The sequence below is a fragment of the Podarcis tiliguerta genome (assembly GCF_965153285.1).
Source record: "Podarcis tiliguerta genome assembly, chromosome: 16".
Lineage (NCBI taxonomy): Eukaryota > Metazoa > Chordata > Lepidosauria > Squamata > Lacertidae > Podarcis > Podarcis tiliguerta.
The window spans coordinates 13,010,298-13,030,306 of record NC_139549.1 but is presented as its reverse complement, the minus strand read 5'-3'; the positions used below and the strand labels follow the sequence as shown (position 1 = coordinate 13,030,306).

The following is a 20,009-nucleotide window of genomic DNA, read 5'->3' as shown; positions in this document are numbered from 1 at the left end:
TGTCCGGTAAACCAAATGTGATTTAATTATTTGGGGTTTTTTAAAATTAAAATTGTATACCACCCTTCCTCCGAAAATCACAGACCACAGCGTAAAAATACAAACTGAGAACAAAAAATAAACAATAAAACAAAAACAAACCAATAACATTCCCTCCCACAAATACATTTAAAAGGCCACAGAATGTTAATTAGACAAAGACCTGGTTATAGAAAAATGTTTTTGCCTAGTGCCTAAAGATATGTAATGAAGGCACCAGGCGAACTTCCCAGGGGAGAGCATTCTACAAACTAGGAGCCACCACAGAAAAGGCCCGTTCTCATGTTGCCACCCTCCGGACCTCTCATGGAAGAGGCACATGAAGAAGGGTCTCAGATGATGATTGCAGGGTCCAAGTTGCTTCAAATGGGGAGAGACCATCCTTGAGGTATTGCGGTCCTGAGCCATTTAAGTCTTTATAGGTCAAAACCAGCACTTTGAATTAAGCCTGGAAACTAATTGGCAGTCATTGCAGTCGTGTAATATGCAGATCAGTGTAATATGCTCAAACCATCTTGCTCCGGTGAGCAACCTGGCCACTGAATTCTGCACCAGCTGAAGTTTCCAAACTGTATTCAGAGGCAGCCCTAACTGTAATGAGTTGCATTAATCTAGCCTAGAGCATAAATGACAGAAGTTAAGCTATCCCTGTCCAGATAGGAGCACAGCTGGACCACCAACCGAAGCTGACGGAAGGCACTCCACACCACTGAGGCCACTTGAGCCTCAAGCGACAGCAAAGGATTCAGAAGTATCTGCGAGCTACATACCTGCTCCTTTAGAGGGAGTGTAACCCCATCAAAAGCAGGCAACTTCCCATCCATCCCGTCTAGGGAACCACCCACTAACAGTGCCTCAGTCTTATTTGGATTGAGCTTCAGTTTGTTGGCTCTCATCCAGTTCATGACCATGGCAAGACAACAGTCCAGAACATCCACTGCCTCACCTGCAGATGGAAAGGTGTAATTTCATTTTTGGGTAGAACTTGGAACAATTTTAATTCTCATACCTGTGGTTTTTAGTCATAGACTCTTCGAGCTTAAATATCATAATTGCTGGCGGAAATAAATTTTAAAAATCCTATTCCACCATTTGCATGTTTTTATTTTTCCATAGTTGTTGTTTTAGTTTTCTTAAGTATATTTTATATTTCAGCGTAGCAGCTTTCAACATTCTGAATTATTGGGGGGGGGGGGGAGATAGCCAAGGATCATTTGGATGAACTGGAATTGAACTGTGAACTGAACATAAACGAAACAAGTTCTTTTTGAATAGGGACAAAGGTAAATTGGAATTTGTTCCTTTTTGGACATCTTAAACTTGAACTAGTTCCTTTTTTTAATGAACTTTCCAGGCTCTGCACCCAATGAAGGTGTGGCTCAATTTATTTAATGCCACGAGACTTTAAAATCACACCATCTCTTATTTATTCTTATGTCCTTTACATCATTGGGAAATTTTCCTCTCTTCCCCAACCAGTTTAAATCAGGTACTTCCATGTTTACACCATAAGTGGGTCTGGCCCAGTGGATCTTAAGAAGGAGGCAAAGGTCAAGTTTTGCAGCAGAGAGGGAGGGAGAGAGGAAGGGGGCGGGGAGAGCACTTAGGCCCCTTTCAGACCTGGCCCCATCATTCAAACCCTACTCTGTGTCTCTATAAGCTGCAGCTTCTCCTGCTTGAGAAGCTTTTCCCCGCCACCACACCCCTGACATTTCAGCCACCCAGTTGTCATTTGCAGCTGCTTGCAATGTTATGTATGTGCAGCATAGTCAAGATTGGAGGATGCAGATCAAAGAAAACTTGCAAGGATGCTAAAGGCATCACGGCTCCCTATTCCTCAGCCTGGACCAAATTACCAGCGGCAGCAGCAGCAGCAGCGGTAACGCTTAGTACAAACCAACAGCGCTCTTGATCTCATCTGGCATGTGTGTGTCACAGCATCCTCCCTTTCCGGAGCGTGTGGCACACAGGCACACACACACACATACACACAGGGATCTCGACATCTCACTGCCTTCTGTTCCTTACAGGAACAATACCCCTGGCCTAATCCCTTTCATTTCTATCCCTCTCTCTCTCTCTCTCACGTCCCCACCACCTCTCAGTGCTGTATCCCCTGCTCTGCACCCCCACCATGCCATCTCCTATTCCCTTCTCCATCGGTTATTTTGGTCCTGCTACTGGAATAAGCGGCTGGCTGTCGTGATAAACTTTGCAAAGGGGAGAGAGAGGGCTTCTCTGCCCATCCCCAACCATACAGCACAAACCCTCCTCCTCCGATCAGGTAAGGCAATGTCGTTTTATCCCTTCTATTTCTATATCTACAAATGTTGCATTCTGAAGACTCAAGGATACCTGGCTACCAAAAGAGGCAAGGATTTGCCCGGCAGAACTGATCAGCCAAGGAGAGCTGATGAGATGGAGCTGGGGGTTTCAAGTGCCTGAATTGGACTATGTGTCTGTAGATTTATTAAGGAACCCGAAACAAACAAATGCCCAAACAACACAGCGGTTCAAACATAGGAAAAGAGAAAGGGTAATTCACCGGGATATTTGTGGCAGGTTTTGATCCTGTCTTTCCATTAGGCATTTTGCTACTTTCTTTCTGTTTATTTTTGATGAAATTGCTGGTGGGTTTGGCAAATATGTAGTGGATTAAAAAAAAGAAAAAGCCATCAGAATTTCTAAGGGAGACGAAGAGGATAATCTTTCTTCTCTATCCCCTCTTTTCTTTTTTAAACAATGGAACATAAATGATGGCGATGATGCCCAGTGGCACTTTTAAAGTGTTTGCTGCTGCTGCTGTTTTTCTGATGTTTGTGATTTGGACATTTGATATGGGGAGGGGAAAATTACAGTTCAGCAACACAGTGCGAAGCACTGACGGTCATTTGCAAGTGTGGAATGTTGATGCTTTTGACGCTGTGTTAACAACACCTGAATGGAAGCAGGGGGTTGTTGATTAGCCATGGGAAATATATTTTTCTTATTCTGTGTTCGTCTTTTGCACGCGTGTTTTGGGTTGCGTTTTTGTCTGGTGGGTTTCTCGTGCGTAGCCGAGCCGCACATCCCAGTACACAAATAGAGACATTCGAAGGTATTTTCCACGGACAAGGCATGGGAACGGCACTCCTAACACTTTGCCATCTTTCCCCCAAAATGGCAAAATATTTGATTTCTCACCAGGAGTGGCAAAGAGGGCTGACTGGCAGCTCGGGAGAGTGGCGCAGGAGAACAGTTTGGCAATATAGATACATCTTACCATATCTATGACATGTCTTGCATCTCCCTTTCTCCCCACCCCACAAAACTGGCATCGAAAGGAAACCAGCTGTCTCAGTAGGTTGGCAAATGTCACATATAAAAGCCAAATTTTAAAATGATAGTAATTTGTGTTTTTTTATTTAAATTGCGCTGAAATCCAAATTGTAGCAAAGCAAATGGAAACCGACATTCTGGGTCTGGGTCCCAGCTGTTGACAACGGAGTGCTCTCTTCTGCTCTAAGGTTTTAAAACAAGCCTTCAGCAAGATTTGTTTTCTGATTTACTGATGATTTGTGCAGCCCAAATAGAGAGCATTCCCCCACCCACCCGAAGAAAACGAATATGTGGATTTGATTTGCAAACTCTTCATTTTCCCAGCTCTGAGTTGGCATTATGATCTACAGTTTATACCGAGGTGTAGATCTATTTTCGGAGTCTACTAGTTAGAAAGGGGGGGGTACCCTACATGTTTCCCCCCTCCTCCCCTTGCAACTTTCAAAGATTTTGAGATTTATTTCATTTTTAAAAATGGCGACATGGTGAATGTGAAAGTTGGGAGGCTTTAATTAATGGATGTTTGCAAGGAGCTTAGGTGGCAGGTGATGGAGAAGGGCAAAAGGGAGATTATTATATTAGTAAAGCTTTTAATCTCATATTGTCAAGCCATCCCATCTTTCTCCCCCACCCCTCCTTTTTCCATGAGGCAGAGCATTGATTTTAAGTAAACAAAGCACGATATATCAGAAGAGCTAAGAGCAGCCTCTGTCCTAGACTAAGACGGCTGGGGGGAGAAAGTTGCATCATGCCCAGACCCAAGGCACCACTTATTACAGTATGTTTGAGTGCTTCCCTAAAGGATAGAAGATCGTAAACTTCCAAACTTTGGGCTTATTCGGGATTAAGTTTCTCCCAATATCTTAATCAAGCTTTGCACAGGCTCCCCCTTCCCCTCTCTGTGCTCCCTTGAACCTGGGCTCTTCTAGTGGATGACAATTGGAGAGAGGAAAAGGAGCAGACGTTTGTCCCCCCCCACCGGTCAATTTGCTTTCATGGATTTTGTGGCTGCTTTTCAGTTTGATTTTACTAAGTGCATTAATGTTTGGGTTTGTTTATTCCTCAGCCTATGCAGCTTTTAAGAGTCTTACGTACTTTTCAAAGTTAGGCTTGTAGCTTTACTTACGACCCCATTTTCCAATCTTTTATTCTGTGCCTGTTTCACACCCACCCACCCCTCAAAGTTTGCCTTTGTGTTTTTAGTTGGACAGCATCTAATCTCTACTACATGTTTTGCTTATCTGGGAATGGGAGGAGAAAGGGTGTGGGTTTTTTTTTGGGGGGGGCAGGTTCCACATGGGTGTGTATGTGCTAGAACTAACACTGCAATCCTCAGTTGAATGGTGGAGTACTAGTAGCAGTAGTGGCTGTTTCGTGCCCTACAGTGTGTGATGTTCCGGGAAAGGACCCCTGGCCTTGCAGAGGGTTTAAACATGGAGAAGAGAAACAAGCGTGTGATTGACCAGGAACTCACCCTGTGTGGACCCCTTGGAGGTGGATGGGTCGTGCAAACGTGCTGCTAGTCTCAAAAGAGGGCTTGCATAGGAGAATGTCAAAGTTTGCAGAACTTTAACCTTTAATGGCTATTCTCAATAGGTGTGCCATTTACTTATTACCCTGGCGTGGTGTGTGTGTGTACAATTCCAAACCGGGGACATTTCCCCCAAAGAGGGTACCCATTTTACAAAGCTGTAGTCTATCTAATTATCTCCAAGAAGGGAGTGTTCTTTTTATTTTAATATAGTAAGAGCCATGTCCCTGCAAACATGGTCCTGATCATCTAATGGAAGAGATGTCAGGCCCAGGAAAAGCCTCTGAGCTTCTTGTAAGTTTTCTCCCAGACCGGGTGTGGGGTGGAACCTATGTGTGCATCATTTTGAGGGGGGGGGGACTTGTGCAAACAGTCCCCCCAAATGCTCATTCCGAAGCATTTAACAAGGGGTTGTAGCTGATGTTACAACCACACAAACACACACAGATTTATTTTTCTTTCTTTCTTTCTTTCTTTCTTTCGGTAATAATTTTTATTCACACAGCATTAATTTTCACAGTTCTTGGCAAATCAGCTCTTTAGCCCCCTGTGCCTAGAAGTAGTCTTGCAAGTGTTCAGAAATAAACACAGCAACCACAGAGTAAAAAATCAGAGGTGAAGAAATCCCCATGCGTGTGTGTGTGTGTTTGCGGAGGTGGGGGGGCGTCTTATTCTGCTCTGGGGTGTTTCATCATCTGTCATCATCAAGCAGCACACCTCGAGGGAACTTCCAAGAAACAGGGAGAAAAGTGCAATCACATAAGGATACGAAGGTGTGTTGTGTAAAAGCCAGGAGGGGGGTGCTGGTTGAGCAGATGGTTGCTCAGATGCAGCCCCCAGAGCTTGGGACTCAATTCTGCAACACCAGGTAGCAATTAGGGCTGTTGATTGATTAAAGAGGTTTGTGTTCTATTAATTGATTAACAGTGCAATCCTATACATGTCTACTTGGAAGTAAGTCCCACTGAGTTCAGGTGGGCTTGCTCCCAAGTAAGTGGGTATAGGGTTACATCCTAAAGAGCCGATTTATCATCTATTTATTTTCTAACTTAATTAATCAGTTAGACTTAAGTATGTTACTGAATCTGCTAAAGCCTGAGTGCCTTTGGGGGGGGGGGTTGCGGTTTGATGGTGTCCAAGAGGTTATAATCAAAAGCAGGCACTCATATTTAGAAGGCCATCTGCAATGCTCCTTTTTCTTTTGCTCTCTACAACAATTACCAAATAGTCGCAGAAACACTAGCGGACCAATTAAAATTGGCCCTTTATCAGTGACTCTACTAAGGTCTCCCAAGACAGTCAGATGGCAACAAGACTAAAGCTTTAACTGATTTTGACTACCAATTAATGTTTTATCAAGTTTTGAACATGCACAGAATGTTTTGAACATGCACAGATTATCATTGCCTCCTTCTAAGGTATGACAGTCAGACCCACAGACATTCTGGATATGGAGAGGCATAACTTTATAGACAGATATGATTTTGAACACAGGGCTTCATTTCTAACAAATAAAACTTAGGCCAGAAAGGTGGAAGCCATCCATCAAGTTCTCTACAACAGGTGGTAGAGTAAATAAAGACTGGGAAGCATTTTTGTGTGGATTTTGGGCGGGAGGGAATAAAGCCATGCTTTATGCCCCCCCTTCCATCTTGATCTGTATCCCCAGAAAACACAGGAGACGGTGGGTGAATGAAGTATTTCAATGGCAAATGTTCCACTTGCGAGTATAGGCATACCTCATTATATTGCACTTGGCAAATATTGCTCCTTACAAGGATGAGGGTGCAGCTGCGGGGAGCCCGGCCACTTCCAGGAGAAGGAAGCTCCCCACTGCCCCTCTTCTGGCCATGGGAGTAGAGCTGGCTAGGGATGGAAGTGGGATTTCCCCCTCCCACCCCTGGAGTCGGGAGGCCTGGCTTAACGGACTAGAGACAAACCTCGGCTCCTGAACGCCTCCATTTTGGAATGTTTCGGCTCCCGGATGCTGAAAACCCGGAAGTAAATGCTCTGGTTTTCAAACGTTTTTCAGAAGCTGAACATCCGTCATGGCTTTTGCTTGAGTGCAGGAAGCTCCTGCAACCAACTGGAAGCCACGCCTTGGTTGTCAAACATTTCAGAAGCTGAACGGGCTTCCGGAATGGATTACGTTTGACAACCGAGGTTTTACTGTATAGCATAGTGTAAACATATCTTTTGTATGCACTGCTGGGGGGTGACTCACTTTATTGAGGTGGTCTGGAACTGACAAAGTTATGCCTGTACAATTACTGTGTTGTTCATAAAGAAAGATGGACAGCATCGAAATGGGTCCAAACATACCTCTCCTTACTTTCTGTATTGGTAGGGCAAGATTGCACAGGGATCTTATCGTTCCTTTTGCTGTGGCATGAGAATGAGCATCAACTAGGGGCATGGGGGGCGGGAATCTGGTTCAGTTTGCATTTAAAGGGAAATCTACCTAATTCATTCTTGCTGAAACTATGCAAACCAAAAAACGCAGCCATCTGTTGAAATTCGCACTCCTCTTAATTTTGCAATGCAGTTTTCCAACAAAATAGTGGGTTAAAAAATGCACACATTAGGGCAAAGTATGTATGAAAATGCCTAGGTTAGTAAAAATAACATATAAAAATGCATTATACTAGGGGAAATCGCTTACAAAAATATGTACTCTGAGTGAATTTTGCAGCAAAATGCTGGTGAATTTTCATCAGCGACTTTAAAAATATGAGAATTTGCAAGTTGATACAGGAACGTGGATACCTGACTTTAAAGTGAGAAACGTGGAAAAACCAAAACTGGCAGGTTTACACATCCCTACTTGGGAAGCCTCCCTATTGCACAGGTACTATGCTATGATTTGAGAGCAGGTATCAACCACCTGTGCCGTTTCCTCGCAGGACTGTTCCTTCAATCTCCGGAAATGGGGCTGTTGTGCCTATTTGACTATGCAACAGAAATGGGGAACGAGCAACATGGCATTTTCCCAACACAGTTTGCAAATGCGGTGATGGGTGACACCAAATAGCTAAACTGTGCACCTTTGGCTTCCCTATTTATGAAGGGGTGTGTGGAATAAAAGGCTACAGGCTGACTTTGAGTCCGCCAAAGCACATCAGAGATGTCTGTGAGCATATTTGGGTGAGATGGCAGAGACAGAATTGCTACCGAAGAAGACGCCCTGATTGGCACTGACAGTGTGTCTTTCGAAGAGGCTCACTGTAACTGCCAACCAGCTGATCCCGCCTGCATCTAGTTCCAGGGCTACCTTTCTCCATCCTGAGCCAGGGGTGGTCTTTGCCTTTGCAGGGCTTGGTACAGCAGCCGGCGGAAGGAGACTTTCTGAAGAGCTACTGGAGGGCGGGAGACTTGAGGCGGGGTGCCTGGAGCCTGATGCCAAGTGCACCAATCAGCTGGAGACACAGGAGAAGGTCATTCATGATGGGGATGTCTGAGGCTGCTCAGTTGGCTGAAGGTGGCAAACAGGGCTGGGCAGGATGGGTGGGGCTGTTGAGACTCTGAGACAATCAGCTGCTAAATTCGCCAGCCAGGCGGGGCTTGGACATGGAGGCTCTAAGTGTGGTTGTTAGGCATGCTGCAGCCGTGAAAGTGAAAAATCAAGACAATACAATGATTATTATTCGTCTAGTGTAGCAAGAGAGGTGGCAGAGATGTGAATATAAGGGAAGTGGCCCTGCTAATGCACTGTGGGCCAGCAGGCTGCATGGTTTTTTGTGTTTTATTTAAAATCAGGTTTCTAGCCCTCATGGGGGTGGGCATGGTCTGCAGGGCTGGAAGCACAGTTTGCTCTAGAAATGACATGAAGACACACACTGTGTTATTGTTCATCCTATCACTATCTTAGCATTTAAGATGATGGTTCTTTATTTAGGACTGCTGAACATCTATGGAAGAATAGGTAGCCGATTAATTGTCTGCTTTTTAACCAACTTTTTGATTAATTGATTATTTTAAATGTAATAATTGGCAAACTCTCTCTGTAGTTACTCCTTTTTTTCTTTTTTAGATATTAAAATGTAGGACATGATACAGTGACAAGTTAATAATCAGGAGCTATTGCCCCCTGCCCCCCATAAAGTAAGAAAAATATATATCATTTTCTCATTCTTCTTTAACACTGGAATCTGGGTTATCCAATCAGCACAAGATCTAGAATTGGCAAAGGGAAAGCTTTTCTTTGCACAAATGCATAACTGAATAATGGAACTCACTGCCACAAGATGTGATGAGGGTTGGTAGCTTCTATAGCTTTAAATGGGAATTAGACAGAGGACAACTTTGGGTAGGGGCTGAAGCCAGTGATGGATTAGTCCAGAACTAAAAGTGGGAAGAACCACCCCCTTTTCTTTCTCTCTCCCTGCCACTGAGCCATGGCCCTTCTACAGAAAACCTAAGTAGGCTAGCCACCCCTTGAAGGTGTGGAGTCATAGGAACATAGAAAACTGCCTTATACTGGTCTATCTAGTGCAGTACTGTCTACACTGACAGGCAGCGGTTCTTGTTTTCGATCAGGGTGTCTTTTCCAGCCCTACCTGGAGATGGCAGAGATTGACCTGGAGATGGCAGAGATTGCCGCTCTGCACGGACCTCCTAAGAAGGTCCAGTCTGTTTTTGCATGTCCCACTTTGGGGATATTAAGGAGGGTGCTCCCCCACCCCAAATCCAAGACCCGGTGCTGCCTCGCTGCTTACTGTTTGTCTGAACTGCCTGTGCGTCGGGTCGCTGAACAGCAAGGCCACCGAGAGGTCAGGCACGCGCATGTGTGTGTGTGTGTGTGTGCATACGTGCAGAGGTTGGATGTCTGCCCTACAGATCCGTTCTCCCCGCTGCGTCCGTCCCACAGGCTCCCGGCAGAGCGCAAGGCTTCTGACATTGTCATCTCTAATCACCTTCCTGGGCTCTGGGAGATGGACTCTGCCACCCGCGGGTGAAGGGGGCCTGGCAAGCTGTCAGGCCGGTGCCAGGCGGGTCCCTTCCCTGCTTTTGACAGCAAAGCAGCGCATGCCAAGCAGCCAGCACAGAAAGCCAGGAGCCTCTCCCAACAAGATTGGAAGAGCTCTGCTCCTGGGTCAGTGCCTTTTGCTTTGTGGCTGCTGTTTCGGGGAAAGATGTTTGTAGGTATGTCGATGACCATGGCACTGTGGCCACGAGGCCACAATACACCACATGCCGCTCCTTATACAAGAGGGGACCTGGGTGTGTTGTTGTTGGCAAACTGGTGCTTTGAATTTCCAAGATGTTTCATATTAATGAGTGCTTGTGCTGGAACATAAACAAAAGGTTTCGCTGGATCAGCCCAAAGACCCACCTCAGTGCTGGCTGCAGTTTTTGAAGGGCCCTGGAGCAATTCTGTGATTCTGTGTCAGGGGTGAGAACTTTTCTCAGCCGGAAGTCCCTGTTCCCTTTGGTGCAACCTTCATGCCAGTGGCAGGTGGGGCCAGAGGCAAAGTAGGTGGAGCAACAAATGTAAATGTTACCTTTGTAAAGTAGGCTTGTTTCCATACACAAACACACCTATCTAGCCTACGTCCAGGTAAGCAAGAAATGTGATCAGAGTTCTATAACACATTCCAGCCAGGCAAAAACTCTCAAGGGGTGTGTGTGTGCATGGCAGGGCCAGAACAGGGGTTTCCCAAGGGACAGGCAGAGAGGTTTGCATTTGGTCCCTGGAAGTGAGGCTTCCTATCCCTGGATTAGTTTATCGTCTTGTTTTCAACAGTGGTCAGACAGACAACCCCAAACAACAAAGCCAAAATGATTAGACAGCTCTGAATATTATATTATATTATATTATATTATATTATATTATATTATATTATATTATATTATATTATATTATATTATATTATATTATATTATATTATATTATATTATATTATATTATTATTATATTTAATATAAAATATTTATTTATATTTTATCTAAAGAAATGGAAGGTGAGAGCCTTTTCTGCTATTGCCCCCCAGCAGCCGATACTCAGCTGTGTTTTGAAGCTGGGGCTTCCTTTTCATGATCATGGTTTAGCAACCAGCGACAGACCTCCTCCTCTGCAAATCTGACCAGTTTCTTTTGAAAGCTTTCTGCGGCCTCCATCGTCACTACACAGTATATTTCCAGACAGTGAATTTCATAAAGTTAGTAATGGTATCCTGTGTGTGGAAAAGTACCAGAGAACAAAGGCCCTTTCCTCCTGACTTTCTGGGAGAAAAAGCAACTTTATTAAGAGTATTGTTTGGGGCAGTATGTGCGTTTGTGTGTTATTTTCTTTTGAACAGAGAATGAATTAGCAAGCTGGCTCATCTTCTGGGGTGGGCAGCATTGCAGCAGGCATCCGGACCCTTTTAGTGACCCGGCTAGGGGGCGGGAGATTAACGCCCCCCTCTGCGCCAATCTCAGCCATGTCAGCCCCGCCCGGCCAATCTATGCCAGTGGGAAGCGTGGCCGCAGGTAATTTAAATCGCGGCGCAGCTGGGGGCGTCCCTCTTGCCTCCATGCCTGGTTTTACCCAATGCCTAAGCCAAACTGCGCACATCTGTAACCAATAAAGTTGTGGCCTGTTTAGCCCATAATCCAAAACACTCGTGTTGGTGTGTTTATTAATCAATGGGGAACTACAGGGCACAGGGCCTTGGCACACAAGGTGCTGGAGAGGAACAAAGGGGCCACGAAGAAGCCCACTTACCCTAGCGTCCTGTTCCTAACCTGGGACAGCCAGACATCTCTGAGGAAAAAATTGCCCGGTACATCTCCCACCTCTCTAGGATACTCACTAGGAGATGTTTGGGCCTTGAGCAAGTCAGTGTGAGAGAATCACTGATGGCTGTAGTGGTTGGTGGGCGGGACTAAGACCTGGGAGAGCAGGGTTCAAATCCCCGCTCAGCTATGAAGTACACTGGGCCAATCACTGCCTCTTGGCCTAACCAATTTCACCGGGTTGTTGGAAGGATAAGATTGGGAAGGGGAGAACAATGTATGCCTCCTTGAGCTTCATAGCAGAAAGGCAGGTTACAAATGCAAACATCAAATCGAAATAAAGCCAATTTCTTCTCTCCCTTGGCCTATTTCCTTGTGTCTCAACCACAGACAAAATTAATAGATTGACAAGTATCTCTATCAATATTTCTGTTAAGAGCCATTTGTCTAATCATTTTGGTTTGGTTGTTTTTAAAGTGAAACAAAACACTTTCCTTTTATTTACAATTGTCCGTACTTCTGCGTGCCTAGGGAGTCCCCAAAGCATGTTGAAACTGCTGCCTTAATAAATATTTTTTGTTTGTTTGTAGCACTCAGTTTTGCTTCTGAACTAGCCACTTGAACTACCTATTAAAAGGAACGTGTGGAATCTGCAATACGATGCTGCTGTGCTTGCTCATCTCCTAGCAGGATCAGTCCTGTCCTGGGCTCTAGTCAGCCAGCCAGTTATGCCAGTCCTCCAGAAGCCTATACCAGCTCCCCTCCCAGGTAGTCAACATTCCATGGCTACTTAATCCACATCACACTAATTTTGGGGGAGGGTATAAGTTGCCCATTGGATTCCACCCCCCATAGCACTGTGGGTTAAATCACAGAGCCTAGGACTTGCCGATCAGAAGGTCGACGGTTCGAATCCCCGCAACGGGGGTGAGTTCCCGTTGTTTGGTCCCAGCTCCTGCCCACCTAGCAGTTCAAAAGCACGTCAAATTGCAAGTGGATAAATAGGTACCTCTCCAGTGGGAAGGTAAAGGGCATTTCCGTGTGCTGCTCTGGTTCGCCAGAAGCGGCTTGGTCACGCTGGCCACATGACCTGGAAGCTGTATGCCGGCTACCTCAGCCAATAAAGCGAGATGAGTGCCGCAACCCCAGAGTCAGTCACGACTGGACCAAATGATCAGGGGTCCCTTTACCTTTAGTTCTGCAAACCCCGGGTTCTCCCGAGCATGCAGATAATCCCTCTTCTTTCCAAGCAGCCCACTAAGCATTGCACCACCTGAGTTTGCTGTGAGATGGAGACATGGCAGTCACTGGGTTTAAGAGAGAAAGAAAATGTTTTGTATGTTGGTAAGTGTTTTAACATGGGCGAAGCATTCGCCTCACCTCCCTCTCATGTATACTTCATGCTGACTTCATGTTCTTAAGGTGGGAAGGGGAAAGTGCTCTCCTTAACAGCTAATGAAGAGATGGAGAACTCCTTTGAGCGAGCTTGCAGGAGCCACATGTCTGTGCCAGGTGGGGCCAGATGCAGAAGCTGGCAGAGCAATGAATGTGGGTTTTACCTTTGTACAGGAGGCTAGCATCTACACACAAACACACACCTCCATCCTCCATCCAGACAAGCAAGAGGCATTGTCAGAGGTCAAGGCCCTGGATTGCAGGGTGTTGGACTAGATGACCCTTTGGGTCCCATCCAATTCTACAATTCTATGAGTCTAAGGACACATTCCAGCCAAGCAAATACACTTGGGGTGGAGAGCAGGGCCGGTGAGGAGTGTGGTGGAGGTTGAGAACTCTGAGAACCAGCTAGAGAGGGCTGGTGATGGGTGTGGCGCACAAATGGGGGTGGCCCAGTCTGAGGCAGAGCTGCGAACATGAATTTTACCTCTGACTAGTTTCTACACACACATTCACATATCTTCCATCGAGGCAGCCATGTGGTCCAGAAAAAGCTGAATCACTGGAATCTACTGAAGGCACAAATGGGTCCCTAAGACTGCAATAGTAGGAAGGCCATTGGGTAGGGATGGAGAATAAATTGAATTCAGTTCACTTTTAAAGGCGATCTGCCAAATCTCGCTTTCCCAAATCACAGGCATCTCTCGAAATCCACACTTATCCGAATTTTGCAATGCAGCTCTCTGACCAACCAGTGCTGACAAAAAATGCATTTATTAGCAGAAAGGCTGCATAAAAATGACGGTGTTGCTTGCAGAATTGTCTCCGTTACTCAAAACTGCATGCAAAAATGTGTCTATTAGAGGAGAAATTCACACCCAGTTGCTGATGAACTTTCATGAGGATTTTAAAAACAACACCACAGAAATTGCTGCAGAAATGTGGAGAACTAATTTAAGATTGGAAAAAGGAGAAACTGGGAGAACTGAAATGGGATGAGATTGTTCCATCCCTAGCCTTGGGGATGAGTTCTGTGGCCAAAGAAAGCTTTCTGATGGGTGGGGGTGAGAAAGACAGCATGTTAGCCATGTGTGCCCGCAGGCAGTGGCACGAGCATGTTTACTTCTCCTTCCCTACCCTGCCCAGGCCGCTCGGGACTTGGTGGCTGATGTAACGGTTGGGTGGGGTGGCGTCAACCCCTCTGCGCTGCTCAGGTCCCACTCCTGCTGCAGTGTGACAGCGGCTAATAAGCAGGTTGGGAGTTTGATTTCCCCTGCCCTGAGCCAACTCCTGGCTGCTGCTGCGCGCCACCAAGGGTATTCATCCAGCAGAGAAGGCAGAAGTGGGAATGTTTTGCCAATCCCAACAAGAAAACCCACAAGGTCGGCGGATTCAGGCATCTTTATTAACGCTGCGGCTCAGCCATTTAGCTTATGCCAATAGCCTTCCAATGATTAATAGGCCAAGCTGTGTATTTTGAGTCCATCAGAATGCTAACAACACAGGAAGTGCAGACTGGAGGGGGGGGGATGCCAGTCTTTTTTTAAAAATGAGAGGTGCCGGAGCAGAAAAAGAGAGGGGATAGAATTACGTTCCTGCCTCTTGTGGTAGCAGTAGAATTCAGGGATCACCCCAGGAATTGATTGACAGGATAGTTCAGGACAGGCAAAACAAAAAATATCTTTTGATATGGTCTGTGGACTAACTCAATAAATTCTATTCACCGATGGGCAATAATAAAGTACTTCTTCGCTTAACTTGAAATGGACTTAATGGAACTGGCCAGTGATGCAGCTCAGCAGCTCTAGACTCTGGGTTTAATAGTCTTTTGGGGGCTCTCCTCTCGTTAGATACTAATGCAGAGGTGGGGAACCTTTTCCACCCCAAAGGCCACCTTCTCATTTGGGCAGCTTTCCAGGGGCCACATGCAAAAGTGGGCACAGTCAAAAGCAGGACCATGAACAGGATTTTTACCCTTGTACAGCAGACAACTGTCTACGCACCAACACTCCCACACCCACCTTCCTATCTTCCATCCAGGCAAGCAAGAATCATTACTGGAGCTTAAGGACAGAATTCAAGCAGGCAAGACAATATCAAGAAGGCGGCCAGGCAGGGCTGGAGAGGGGTGTGGCCCGGGGAGTGGCCTGCAGGGCTACATTTGGCCCCTGAGACTGAGGACCCTCTTCCCTGTGCTAATGCATTACTTCAGTTCACTTCAAAATGCAGTGAGTGAGCATCTTGGCTGTGTTGGGGGACGTGGAGGCCTTTTCATTCTGTCTCATGATAGCGCTACTGGAATGTGCCATGACGAAATGATTTTGAGGGCCAGTGGCTTAGATGTCTGTACGTGTATGTGTTTCATGATCAGGAACATTTCTAAATTATACAAACCAGACTTCGTCAACCTGGTGCCCTCCAGTTGTTGTCAAGCTACAACTCCCATCAGCCCCAGTGAGCACACCAGGTTGGCAAAGGCCAATACAAGTTAACCAAAGAGTGTCAGGCCTAGTAGTGAAATGGAACCTTCACCTTCAGCACCAGTATACTTCCGAATGCCAGAGGCTGGGAACAACAGAGGAGGACCTTGCCTACAGGTTCTGCAATGGAGCTTCCCAGAGGTGTCTGGCTGGGTTAGATGGACCTTTGATCTGATCCAGTAAAACAGTTCTTCTAGTTAAAGCTGGCTAGCAGTCAGTGGTGCCATGAGGGAAGGACTTTGGGGCAAGCGTCCACCCCCCCCCCCCCCGCAGCTGAATGAGCGAGAGAGCTCCCAAAAGGAGCAGGGCAGATTACTTACATTTGAAGTAAGACACATTACCATCCAGCAATCCTCCAGACTGTTAAGTCCAGAGTCTTCCATTACTGAACTGCACCAGTGTGAGCAGCTGTCAACTGCTGTGCTGGGAGCCTTTCCCTTTGAACCTAGATGGTAGCATGTGTACTTTCATAGGCAAACAGCTTGATGCAGAAAGCGAACAGCAATGGTGCTGGGTATATACCTATACACACATTTACTTCTGGGAGAAGGTGTGGAAGCTGCCTTAGACCAAGTCGGCTTGTCCATATAGCCCAGTATTGTCTACTCTGACTGGCAGCAGCTCTAAAGAGTCCCGGGCAGAGGAAGATCCCGACATCTGATACCTTATCTTGCTAAATTGGGAATATCAGGGGTTGAAACTGGGACTTTCTGCATGGAGGTCTGGTCCCTTCCCTGGAACATAGGAAGCTGCCTAATCCCAGATCAGGCTATTCCTATATCTAGCCCAGCATTCTCTACTCTGATTGGCAGCAGCTCTAAAGAGTTCCGGCCAAAGGAAGGTCTTTCCCCACTACCTGCTATATGGTCATTTCAACGGAAGATGGAAACAGGGACCTTCTCCATGCAAAGCAGGTGCCTCTGTTTCTGAGCTCTGTTCCCTCCCAGGGTTCTACAATGTGATATTAAAAGCACCACTGGGTACACATGCCCAAATCGGAGATACTCAGTACTGCTGCTTCCTGCCTTCTTCCCCCCTCCCTTCGCCAGTGTGGAAAGAACTGCCTTGGATACACCGTAACGACGTCTGCTGACACTGAACGCAATTTGTGTCTAATAAATCAGACGGCGAGATTTGCGAGATCAAATAATCCTAATAACATTTGCATAATGTGCACACTTTGCATAAATTGTCGCAGCGAGCAGCAAGTGCGTGGAGTCTGCACTTCTGAGCTCCGGAATGATCATTATTTGGGTGGGCTGGAAGAAAGGGAGGGCTCTGCCATCTATGTGTGGTCAAGGATAATGACCAAGAAGAAGGGACAGAGTCGCCCTGGAGCATGAGAATCTGGGACAGCTCACTTGGTAGAGCATGAGACTCTTCATCTCAGGGTCACAGGTTTGAGTCCCATGTTGGGCAAAAGATTTATGCATTGTGGGGGTTGGACTAGAGGACCCTCATAGTCCCTTCGAACTCTACAACTCGATGATTCCAAGTCAGTATCATACAACAAACAAAACTGAAATGGCAGAGACCAGAAAAACTGAAGTGAACTGAACTGAAGTAGCAGAGACCAGGACCAGATGGAGTGGTGTGGAGATGAGATGAGATGATGAGATGAGATGAGATGAGATGAGATGAGATGAGATGAGATGAGATGAGATGAGATGAGAGATCTGTATGGGCTCCAGGGTTGGAGAAGCCCGCTGGGAGCATGTACAGCCCCACCCTGTTCCTCCTTATTTTGAAGCATTTTATATTATGGGGAGAGGGCACCTCCTTCATTACACAGTGGCTGTGTATGCATTATACATTTAAAGTACAGTGGAACCTCAGTTTTCAAACGCCTTGGCTGCCAAACATTTCAGAAGCTGAACACCAAAAACCCGTAAGTGAATGCTTCCATTTCTGAAAGCACTTCAGAAATCAAACAGCTTCCAGGGCGCATTTTTCCATTTTCACCATTCACTTTGCCAACAGCCCTATGATTTTGGCTTTTGAACATTCAAGAAGTCGAACAGACTTCCAGAACGGATTATGTTTGAAAACCGAGCTTCCACTATACGTGGCTTCCCTCAAAAGAAGTCTGGAAAATGTAGTTCACAGGATGTCAGCACCTTTAGCAGACTATCGTTCCCAGGATTCTTGGAGGGAAGTCATGTGCTTCCTATGTGTTTTACGTGTATGGTGTGTGGACATCCAGAGTCTTGTGTCCAAGGTAAGTACTGGGCTCAGTCCAATGCTGGCTTGACAGAGGGATCACAATCTTTGTTCCAAAATCCTAGGGGACCCTGCCCTACTGGGTGTATCCTCCTCATCATTTGGTACTCTCACACAGCCCAAGAAAGAGAGGACAAGGTGTGTGAACATTCTGCTGTTCCTTTTTCTTTTTCTTCCTCTTCTTCTCATTTAGCTCAGCCTGAATCTTACTCATTCTTACATCTTGATGAAAGTTGTGCTGCTCCTTTTAAGGGGTGCGATGGGAAGTTTGCTCTTGAGGATCGCCTGGCTATGGTTGTTGTGTGATTACTATGGTGCACCACCTTGTGAAGAGAACTGGTGTCCTCCTGACGCTTTGAACCACAACTCCTGCCTGCCCCAGCTAGTGCTGTGGACCAAACCATTGGGAAAGTCATGGTCCAAACCACTGAGAGAGAACCAGGTTGGCAAAGGTTGGTCTAGAATCAAGAAGAACCCTGCTTCCTTCGCTTCCCCCAGAGTGTTGATTGGAAGTAGACTTTTTGATTGGGGCCTACACATCGCCACCTGGGCCAACCACACAGCTCCCTTCGTGGCCATGTGTGGCCCACTTACCTACTGACAGTGACATTACCCACCCCATCAATGGCTGCCTGTTTCCAGCTAATAAATCTTTAAAGGCTTCTGCTCCCGGATCCAGCCCAGCGAGTCATTCCTAATGGCTATCGCTGGCTTGCGCATCCGCTGCTGTGTTAACGGGGCCATTAAATATGATCAGCTCTTCTTTCTCTCCCCCCACCCCCCTCCACAACCCCCATCTCCTCCCTCCCTCCTGGTTCCCTTCATCACGATCTAGAGAAGTAGATTTTTCATGCTTAACAGCTGTAAAAGGAATCGCTGACTCTGGACTCAGACTCGGAATAATAAAAAGCAGACGCTAAGCAGGCTTCTGCCTGCTGCTGATTCTCGATTCCAACTCCCTCACATCAGACCTGCTCCTGCTCACCCCCCCCTTCCCACCATATTTTCCCTGGTCTGGCCTACACACATTCTTTAGCAAAAGACACCCATGATAAGCCATGAATCATCCACTTCCCACCATGGTTCTTAGGGCTGAAGATCGTTGCCAACCCCCAGTACCTTTGGTCAAGGTGAGGGAAGCAAGTTAAGGGAATTCTCCAGATATTGCAGAGGGTGGGGAATGGAGGGGAGTCCATTAGGGCAAGTGGAGCCTCAACACCCACTAACTTTGGTCTGCCCTCAGCCAGCCCCCACCTACTTGGCTTCTCCTTCAGTCCAGTGGGGTGGCACTGCCTGCCAGCCTCCTCTGTCTCAGTGTTGACCCTGTGGAACTCAGCAGGGATGGGGGCAAAACTAGAATTAATTTGCTCTGCCTGTCATGGGCTCTGGCTCTACCAGCCGTGTTCTCTGGTGCCCCCTGCTGTTGGCCTCCCTGATTTCCACCCTACCAGTATCAAAAGGACACCAGCCTAAACTATGGGGGAATTCTTTCAGACTGGGGGTTGCATTCTATTTGTGAACAACCACCTGGGGGTCACATTTGAGTGGTGAGCTGGACCAGAGGAGAAATGTAGGCAGAGCAGGGGATGCAACTCGTCCCCCTGATTGGTTCACATCCATGACATCGCTAACAATGAGTAGTAACCCAGGTATTCTGTCCCCTCCCCGCTTTGTCCACGCCATTTTCTGATTTCTTCAGAATGGAATCTGGTTTCCTGATGATGCTAGCTATAGAAAGGAAGCCCATCTCTCAGGAGTAGAACAGAAAGCAAGTAAAGGAAAAGTACTATAGACATTTAAAAGTCACAGGAGTCAATAAATCCAGTCTTTGTCTTATTTGTTTCTTTATTTCTAGCCTTTTCACGTTTTAATTTTAGCCAGTCACATTTTCAAACCAATATCTGCCATAATGTGAAAAAGAAACTTAGCAAAAATCATACTGGGATGATAAGGAACCCTGGAATTCATTTGTAAGTGCTGGAACTTAAGTCAAGCTTAAAGTCACACTGCCTGACCTGAATTATTCATATTTCAGTGAGAACATACATGATTTGCACTTCCTGAAATGACAAGTGAACCAAAGCACAGCAATTATTCGAAATTCACACTTCTCCATTTTTGCTATGTGGCTCTCCAATCAAAATATGTGTACAAAGGTGGATATTTTAGGGGATAGTTTGCATAAAAATTAGTAATATCCAGTGTTAAGTCCTATTCAGAATAGACTCACTGAGACTGAAGGACATGACTGTGGTCTATTAAACAGCTCAGTCTATTAAACAGTCTGTTAAACAGCTCAGGATTGCAAT

The 20,009-nt window shown here is 46.2% G+C and overlaps 2 protein-coding genes across 9 annotated transcripts in view; one reads left to right on the top strand and one right to left on the bottom strand.

Annotated features, from left to right (window-relative positions):
• MACROD1 (mono-ADP ribosylhydrolase 1) overlaps positions 1-20,009 on the bottom strand; it is a 413,075-nt gene that overhangs the window by 201,005 nt on the left and 192,061 nt on the right. The gene's annotated exons all lie outside the window — the stretch shown is intronic.
• The window catches only part of FLRT1 (fibronectin leucine rich transmembrane protein 1), a 163,571-nt gene continuing 145,575 nt past the window's right edge, over positions 2,014-20,009 (top strand). For both annotated transcript variants that reach the window (XM_083418752.1, XM_083418751.1), the window contains exon 1: positions 2,014-2,323. The gene's annotated coding sequence lies outside the window, so the exon portion shown is untranslated. The remainder of the gene's footprint in view (positions 2,324-20,009) is intronic.